This window comes from Capsicum annuum, chromosome 4, assembly GCF_002878395.1.
Source record: "Capsicum annuum cultivar UCD-10X-F1 chromosome 4, UCD10Xv1.1, whole genome shotgun sequence".
NCBI lineage: Eukaryota > Viridiplantae > Streptophyta > Magnoliopsida > Solanales > Solanaceae > Capsicum > Capsicum annuum.
Genome location: NC_061114.1, coordinates 9,670,341 through 9,679,948, shown reverse-complemented (window position 1 = coordinate 9,679,948; position 9,608 = coordinate 9,670,341).

The window sequence follows — 9,608 nt, the reverse complement described above, 5'->3', positions numbered from 1 at the left end:
GTATCATGAAAAAATTAATCAATTCTATTTTGATCTAGTAAGTAATCAACTAATATGGGTCATTTATTTTTAGTAAGACGACCAACTAAAATGGAACGGAGGGAGTAATGAATTTAAAAAGACATATCATAATATTAAAAAGAAAAAAATAAAAAGAAAAAAAATTGAGAGATGTATTTAGTTTTTAAAGTCAAGTTGAAGAGGTAATATAGTTTTTTCCCAAAAAATGTAACAGGATTGACAAAAATAATGTCTAAAAATTTTAACATTTTTAAATTACACAATGTTAATATGATTTTTTTCTATTTTATTTGATGTTGATTGATTTATGATATTATCATGATGTCCTTCATCAATATTTTAATTTATTATAGAAATTCTTTAAAATATTTATATATGATTGTTTTTCTACTAGCTAGAGAGCCGGGAGGTAGAAGGAATTCATCGTCTTTTACATGAATTATGAATTTTCTGACAATTATTTTTAGAAGAAACAAACAACTAAATTTGAACTATTTTATCAAAAAATAAAGATTAATCATTAAATAAATAAATATAAAATATTATTTTATTATTTTATAGTTGAACTCCTAAGTATCAATTGATAGAATTTCTGATTGTATTATTATTGAAAATACACTGCCATATTTACATACAGATCACGTAAGAGTCCTAGACTAATCAATGTACAGAGAGTCAGAGAGTCCTAGACTAAGTCGTACAGAGAATAACAATCCTATGCAAACTAAGCCACAATGAGCGTTATCCCTTTTCATTCCCCCTCAAGTTGAGCTGGGGTCTAGACCACCTTCAACATGGATTTCAACGCAAGAAACCGTGACTTTGACAATGGCTTCGTCAAAAAATCTGCAACTTGATCATGAGAACTAACATACCAAACTGAAAGATTCTTAGCACGAACCTTGTCTCGAGCAAAATGAAAATCAATCTCCATGTGTTTCGTACGAGAATAAAAAATGGGATTGGCTATTAGGTATGTCGCACTCAAATTGTCACACCAGAGAATGGAAGTAGAAGAGGTAAAACAACCAATTTCTCACAGAAAAAACTCCACCCAAGTGAATTCTGAAGTTGCAGCAGCTAGTGCTCTATACTCGGCTTCAGTACTTGATCGAGATACTGCTTTTTGCTTTCTTGATGACCATGATATCAAATGATTACCCAAGTATATAGCAAAACCAGTGGTAGACTTGCTGTCATCCATATCTCCCCCCCACCCCCCAATAAGAATCTGTATAGCCATGAAGCAATTTTTAGTTGATCGACGTGAAAAGAATAGACCATGAGCTAATGAACCTTTGATATAGCGCAATATACGTTTCACTGCCACCCAATGAATATCCATAGGACAATGCATGAATTGAGAGATGTTATTTACTACATACACCAAATCTGGATGCGTGAAGGTCAAGTACTGCAGCTCACCAACTATGCTACGATACAACGTCGGATCATTAAATAGAACACCATCAGATGCTGAAAGTTTGGAAGATGGGAAAATGGGAGTACTAACAGGACTGCAAGACTCCATCTGGACACGTCAAAGGAGCTCCTTAACATATTTTCTTTGAGATAAAATAAACCTTCACTAGTCCGAGTTGCTGCTATACCAAAGAAATAGGAAAGATTCCCCAAGTCACGTACATCAAATTAGGATTTAAGTTGCGCAACCAAAGACTTAATACGAGCAGGATTATTGCCAAGCACCAAATATCATATACATATATTAGGCAAAATATTTTGTCACTCAGAGTAGACATATAGAACAAGGAGCTATCCGTCTTAGAACCTGATAATCCTAGTGAAATGAGAGCATCAGTAAGTTATTTGTGCCACATCCAAGGAACTTGTTTGAGACCATACAACAATCGTCTGAGAAGACACACATAATCTACATGGGAGAGATCTACAAAACCAGGAGGTTGAGACATATAAACAACCTCATCCAAGTTGCCATGAAGAAAAGCATTGGGGATGTCCAACTGTGTGATATACCAATTATTAGACACAACCAAGGATAATAAAAACCGAATCATGGATGGCTTAACCATGGGACTAAATTATCCACAAAATCAATCCCAGGTCGTTGGTGATACCGTTTAGCAACAAGCCATGCCTTGTAACGATCTAAAGAAGCATCAGCCTTCAACTTTGTCTTAAGCACCCATCGACAACCAATAATATTTTGAGTTGGGGGTGAAGGAACAAGCTGCCAGGTTCCATTACGTATTAATGCATTATATTCATCAGCCATAGCATGACGCCAGTGCTCATGCTTAATAGCCTGTGAGTATCAAGAAGGTTCCAAAAAGGTCGGAGTAACAACAGACATGGAAAATGGTTTCTTGGTCTTTAGAGAACCAGTTTAAGCTTGAGTAACCATACACCGAGCAGGTGATAGGTGGGGAAACTCAGGTTATGGTAACATAGGTATTGCGGTTGAATTTGGAGGCTGAACAACACCAGGCAAGATCTGCGAAGGTTTCTGAGATACAGGAAGCTCGATTATTCGTGTATTTAGGGGCTGACCTGGTTGAGACTGATTTGGTAAAGAAGTCTGGGAAGAGTTTGAAAGAGAATTGTTTGGAGATGGATATATTATAGGAGAAAGAGGTATCTGTATGGTGAGAGGATCTGCAGGATGGTTGGTTGATTTCATGTGCACCACGTCATCTTATGAAGAAAATGAAAACATAGATTTATCAAAAACTACATGACGTGATACAAAAAATTTTGAGGAAAGAGGATCATAACATTTATATCCTTTATGAATTTTACTAAATCCCAAAAACACACATGGTTTAGATCGAGGTGATAATTTGTCCTTGGTGTAGGGACAAAGTCAAGGGAAACACAAGTAACCAAAAACACATAACAGAGAATAATCTGGATCCTTTTTAAAAAGTGCAGAAAATGGTGATTAATTTTTCAACCGTGGTGTGGGTAATCTGTTAATAGTATACACGACAGTTTCAAACGCATTTGTCCAAAAATGAGAAGGAACATTGGCATGATGTAACAATTCTCTACGAGTCTCGACAATATGCCTATGTTTATGTTCTGCACAACCATTTTGTTCGGGAGTGTAAGGACAAGAAACACGTTGTGTAATTCCATTATCAAGTAAATAATTAGTCAATGCTTGAAACTCCCCTCCCCAATTAGCTTGAAAGCATTTAATAGAACGACCAAAGTATTTTTCAACAAGAGTGCAAAACTGAATAAAAACAGAAAGAACATCAGATTTAAAGCGAAGAAAATAAATCCAAGTGTATTTACTGAAATGATAAAAAAAGATAGCATAATAGCGATAAACATCATTAGAGACAACCGGGGAAGGTCCCCAAAACATCCAAACAAATTAAATCAAGAAGGCCAGAAGCTTGAAAACTAGACTCGCTAAAGGAAATCTTATGAATTTTACTAACGGCACAAGTAGTGCACAAACTAGGAGATTTACTAGACTGTAAAATAATAGATGGTAATGCTTGACGAACGGTGGGATAAGCTGCATGGACGAGACGAGCATGCCAAACACCAAGAGAAGCTGCAAAGGAAACCGGAGAATCTAATCTTTTCATAGGAAGTGAGTATAGGCCTTTGTTAGTCTGCCCTGTATATAGTGATACCCTCGTTGCCAAATCCTTAATCAAAAAATGGTTAGGAAAGAATTCAGCAGAAACATTGTTAGATGAAATAAAATAACTAATGGAAATTAAATTTTAAGTAGCAGTTGGAACATGAAGAATATCTTCAAGTTTGAATTTTTTGTCGGAAGCAATAATAGAGCTTGCATATATATGAGAGATCAGTAATTTAGAGTCATTACCTAGAGTTAATTCCTCGGGACCTTGATATTCAGAATGAATGCCAAGGTTATCAAGATTAGATGTTAGATGATGTATGGTGCCACTATCCATCAACCAATTTCGGGTAGGTGAATTTTGGGTAGTTGCTAGGTTAGAGACAAGTCGTCCAGAAACCCGAGTGCCATTAGATATCTTACCTGATGGGCAAACTCGTGCGATATGGACTTTTTATTCACAAGTATAAAAAAATAATTATTGGCATATCTGAGGTTGAAGAAGGGATATTGGAGGATTGCACGGTGCTCTGGAAACCACGCTGTTGAGTACTCTGAGAATAACCATGACTTTGAGAACTATGATTTTGAGAACGTCCACGACCCCTGTTACCTCTACCTCAACCACGACCACGATTGGGGGCAAAGGAACTGTGAGTGAAGTGAGCTGTGGGTGCTATGACATTAAGAGTCTCGTCTCTCTTTAGTTATCGTTCTTCATTCAACAATAATCCATATAAAGTGTCAAATGAGATATCCTCTTGATGCGCTTCAAGAGATCTTGTAAAGGGACGATAGGCTGGTCCTAGTCTAATAAGGACGAATTCGACTAAATCATCATTAACAATAGGATGTTACAATGCAGCCAACTTGTCTGCAATTCCTTTCGCCTTTTGCATGTAAGACTCAATACTGATATTTTCTCTCTACAAAGTATGTAGTTATGTCTTCAACTCACTAATTTGAGGCTTCGAATCTGAAGCATAGGCAGCGACCAATTTGTTCTAGGCTGTTTGAGCCATCTTAGCACCAACTAGTTGGGGTAATATTTCTTCAGATACGGAAGCGATGATCCAACTTAGCACAAGTTGATCTTCTCTCAACCAAACATGATAGTTTGGGTTAGATTGTTGATCGGACAAAAACTTATCCGGAATCACCTGACTACCATCAATATGATGGCCAAGTCCACAACCTCGAACCATCGAAAGGAATTGCGTCTTCCATAGCAAAAAATTTGATGATGTAAGTTTAAGTGGTAAATGATGAGCAAGTCCAGGAGATGGTAGATTGGTGACCGTGGAACTCTGTGTTCCAACAATTGTTCTCGACAAAGAGCGAGTTGATGATGTGGTGTCGTCCACCGTTGAAGCTGCTGTAAAGCTTCTGTCTCTCTAGCATTAGGTTTTCTTTTTCGGTTGTTTTAACCTCTTAGGGATTTGATACCATGATAGAATTTCTGATTGTATTATAGTTAAAAATACACTGCCATATATACATACAGATCACGTAAGAGTCCTAGACTAACCAATGTATAGAGAGTCAGAGAGTCCTAGACTAAGTCATACAGAGAATAACAATCCTATGCAAACTAAGCCACAATGAGCGTTATCCTTCTTCATCAATCACATTTTTTATAAACTACATTATTTTAATATTACAACTAGAAGTTAGATTAAAATTTTGCGAGTAGACACCTAATTCCGTCCCTCCTCGATATCGTTTTTACCCATTTTTACTTTATCCTACCGTGTACCCTCACCCATTTAATTATTCCCCACAACAATACAAAAATAAACAAAAACAATACCTCTAACTAATTTATCTTATCCTAACAACCCACCCAATCAAAAGCTTCCACCTCCCTACCCACTCACATTTTTATCCTCACATAATACATTAACAACAAAAAAAGGGGGGACCCACAGGGATACCTAACAAAAAAAAGGACCCATTTTGTCACTATCTTCTTCTCCATATTTTGGATATACGCACAAAAAAGGGGAATTATATTTTTTGGTTTTAAGGGAACAAGAACAATATAAAACCCACATCATCATCTCTATTTTCTCTTCTACAGATACACATAGAATAACACACACACGACTCACAATTCCAATCAAACACAACAACCAAATTCACCTGCTACCAATTTTTTCCATTCCAGTGAATATACATCACTCTTCCTTACCTTACAATAATAATTAACGCACACCACTCCATCGTCACACACACAGAGAGCTGTAAGGGAGAGAAATCTGCGAAAGGGAGGGAGGGAGAGAGACAAACGAAGGGTTGACTGAGAAAAGGGAGAAATATACAAGGAACATAATTATATAGGGGGATTCGATTGGGTTTTTCTTATCCTAGATAGCCATAGTTTCTCTAGGAGGAAACTCTATTTTTTATCTATATATAGACGCACACACCGAACACACCCAGATCGAGAGAGAGAGTGGGGAATCGAGTGAGAAAGAGGGAAAAACAGAAGAGAGAGAAGGATCAAAAACAATATCCCTTCGCTGGAAAAACTTCATTTTCCATCTATTTCAGCTTGTTTCGGTCAACGTTGGAGCTCATCGGAGTTCTAACGAAATGATAGTTATGGATTCTGACCCAAACCCAATTCGAATCAGTCGAGTTTGACCAATTTTGTATCAATTCTGGTAAGGTTTTGTCAGAAATTGTCACACCAAAGAAAATGACATATCGAGGTTGATTCGGGGTTCTTCAGCATGCGGATTCATCTTCTCGATTGATTGTGGGTTGGAATAAAATCATTGATGAAGGTCTAATTCTATACATCTAATCTCTGTTCTTGTGAATGTTTTTGGATGGTGATGATATTTATGTGATTTTGTTTGAAGCAATTCTAATTGTCATTATCTAATTGTTAATCACTGTTAAGGTCATGTCAATCACTGTAGGTGAAAAATTTGATTTGATTTAGGGTTTAGTTTGATTTGGGGGAGGAAGTTAAAAGTTGATAAGGTAAGTATCGTTGTTTTGATTCATTGATATCGAACTTGATAGTATCATGATCGGTCGAGTGGGTAGGCAACCGTAGGTTCGGGTTGGTGAAATTTAGGATGAAAGTGTTTTGTTGAAATGTGTTGGTCTATGTTTTTGGATTGAAATGTATTCATTCAGCCGGGGAATGCTCTGAAGATTGATGTATTTATTCACCGGAGAATGCCCCGACGTATCATGTTGGCGTAGGCGGATCGTGATCAAGGCCCGATGCATCGGGTAAAGCACCAGAAAGTAGTTAGGATTAGTGTAGGTTAGATAGTATTTATTTTGCATTTTTCTATTTTGGACTGTATAAATTGGACTGGACGCTATACTTTTGATTCGTTTTGTTTTGTTTGATTGATTGATTGTTTTTTTGTATGTTTTGTGTGGTTTATATATTCTTAGTGTCAAGTTAGCCAATACGCTCCACCAACCAACCGTGGTCAAACCACGGGATCGAGAGGTGCCTAACACCTTCCCCTCGGTCAACAAAATTCCTTAGCCGGAATCTCTATTCGCGGATCAGTTTTAGAGTCAAAATCGTTTTGAAAAGGATTTTCCAATGGTGACTTGGCACACTAGATTATGCCGAGTGGCGACTCTCAGTTTTTAAATGTCAAAATAATCCTTTTTCAGAACAAATCTTCATTTTGTCACTTTAATAATAAAAACCCTTTTGACCCTTAAAATCCAATCTTTTGGAGTATGAAAAATGGGGTGTGACAGTTCTGGCGACTTTGCTGGGGACAATTTCAGAATCCGAGCTTTTTTGGAGTCGTATCAGCTTGGTTTGGCATTATGAGTGTATAAGAATTGTTTGTGATTTTGTTTGTGTTTTCACTTTTATGTATTTTCGTGCTCTTTGTTTACAGTATTTATCCTATGTGTTTCCTCTTTTATATCTGACATTATTTGCATAACCCGAGTCATTCTTTTCGCAACAAGTCTCGGAGCGCACATCGTGCGCACGAACTCTAGTTGAGTCACCTTTATTTTAGGGGGGAGCCGTTGGATGTATGGAGTAGGTGGAAAGTTAAGCAGCCACTATCGATCATATGCTCCCTCGAACAGCCTTGTTAGTAAACCACAACGTAGGTCAGCCTTTAGGTCATTCTTATATGCATCATATTGAGACCTAGCGGGGTCCACACGATCCTTTGTAGGAGACTCACCCCTAAAGCATCCCTAGGCGCTAAATGTGCATCTTTGAGGGTAACGTGGTCATTTGACGGACTGATTTGGGGAAAATCATGTTCTAGAATTAAATAGTTTGTAGGCAAGGAAAAATTAGAAAAAAAAAGAAGAGAGTTTCGTAGTTTTTAGAGTTTTTTGTGGCTTTTGTTTTTCACAATCCAAATATTCAAAAGAAAAAAAAAATTTACCTTTAGCACTCATTTTTCTCAAAAACATCAAAAAGATTTGTGTTCTGTTCCTTTACCATGCATTCATAATTCGAAAATTTCAAAAATAATTTTTTAAAAAAATTGGAGCTTTGTATAAAGAAAAAAAGATGGTAGTTTGTACATTTTATATAACTAAATACCCAAAAAGATTTTTCCTTTCATAATTGTTGGTGTCAGTTTTATGTAAAGTATCAAATTGCAAAAAAAAAAAAACAAACTCAAAAAAGATTTTATTGACATCTTTTATCGCCTGTCTGTAATCGCGTCTCTCAAGTCAGGGTTCAGTCGGTTATTTAATCATTAATTGTCCTATCTGGACGAACTACGTACCCCTAATTCTCCTCTCTCGGGAGTGAGATACGTAGACAGCCTATTATAGGTTCGGGGATCTTATTTAAAAAATCCAAAATAAAAAAATTTCTTCACTTTTCATCTAGGGTAGGTGTTTCATACATGTCTTGAAAATAAAAACACACACAAAAAAAAAATCCTTAATAGTCATAGGTTTTATTTTTGGTTGATCTTATTCCAAAATATTCAAAAAAAGATTTTCTTCACTATTTATTTAGAGTAGGTGTTTCATATACATCTTCAAGAGAAAACTACAAAAAGATTTTCCTTTAATAGTTTCAAGTTTCATTTTCATATGAAATTCAAAATTGAAAACCCCAAAAGATTTTTCTTTGGTAATCATAGGTTTCGTTTTGTATAGTTATTTTAAAAGTAAAAAATGCAAAAAGATTTTTGTCAATTCTTTTGACAAATTTTTATTTTCTTTTTTTCTTAAAGTTTCAAGAAAAAGAACGAAAAAAGAGTTTAATTGACTATTTTGGCAAGACTTCACGAACTACGCACACCTGATTCTCCCCTTTCGGGGTGAGATACGTAGGCGCCCTTCTAGGGTTTGGTGATTTTTTTCAAGAAAAAAAAAGAGGTTTTGAAAAATGTTGAACTCTAACATATTTGTTGCCTCTTGTTCAATTAGTTTAAGGTGGTTGGTTTGTGGTTTCCTGGCTGGTCCTCCATATCATACCAAATCCAAGGAAGGGTTAGTTGTGTCCAACAAGGATATAGAGAGTGACATCATGGATAAAACAAAGAGTCAGAAAATTAAGAGTTTAAAGAAAGAGAATTTGAGACTGAGACAACAAATGATGAGAATGTACCGAGATTGGGCCAGTGGGCTGCCTCCACCTCCGTTCCCTACTTTTGACCTTGCAAATACTTTGAGTCTTCCACCAAGATTGCAAAGTCAGTTTCTACTGTTGTTGATGCACCACAACATGCCTCAGAATTCATTCCACGTCAAATGCACCTCAACACTTCCACCACTCTTTCTTTATCTCCTCAGTATAAGTCTACCATATTCACAGCACCACATACCGTTTGTGCTTTTGTTGCTCAACCTTCTACTAAGGCTTCCACTTTGTCTATTAATCCAACGATTGTGCTTCCCCATTACAATAGTGACCCCATATTCAGTACTGTTGATGATCATTGGTATAATCTTGAGCCTACAGTTAAGTTAAGTGAATCGCTAAAATTTCTTACTAAGAAGCCTAGCATGCCAAAAGAGCCAGACAAAA